Genomic DNA, 480 nt, shown 5'->3' on the forward strand with positions numbered 1-480 from the left:
TCCAGCCATCACCTTTCTAAAAAGATCCAAGGTCTCTATTTTCCAAAGGCCTCTTTCACACCAAACTTTAGCCAGAATGGCTCACATCCTTTCCTCCCCGAGACAGATATTGTTGCTTATGCTTTAGTTATTTGTTTACACTTTCATCTTTGCCCACCTTCCATGACACAGACTGAGATATTTGGTTTCCCAGCCTCCCTCACAGTGATATGGCCAGCTTTTGGTCAGTGAGACTTAAGGGAAGTTTGCTATCAGGCTTCCAGGAAATTTTCCCCTCATTCATGTGAGGAAAGGAACCCTGCTCCCTTCCTTTTGTCAGTAGATAGTTGTGTGAAGATGTGATGCCTGGAGCTGCAGCAGCCATCTTGTTACTTGAGACAATATGACAACACATAGGGTAGCAAAGCAGGACATGAAGAACCCAAATACTTGATGGTGTCACTAAGTTGTTGAGCCACACTGAAACTACCTACCTCCATA

This window comes from Bubalus bubalis, chromosome 18, assembly GCF_019923935.1.
Source record: "Bubalus bubalis isolate 160015118507 breed Murrah chromosome 18, NDDB_SH_1, whole genome shotgun sequence".
NCBI lineage: Eukaryota > Metazoa > Chordata > Mammalia > Artiodactyla > Bovidae > Bubalus > Bubalus bubalis.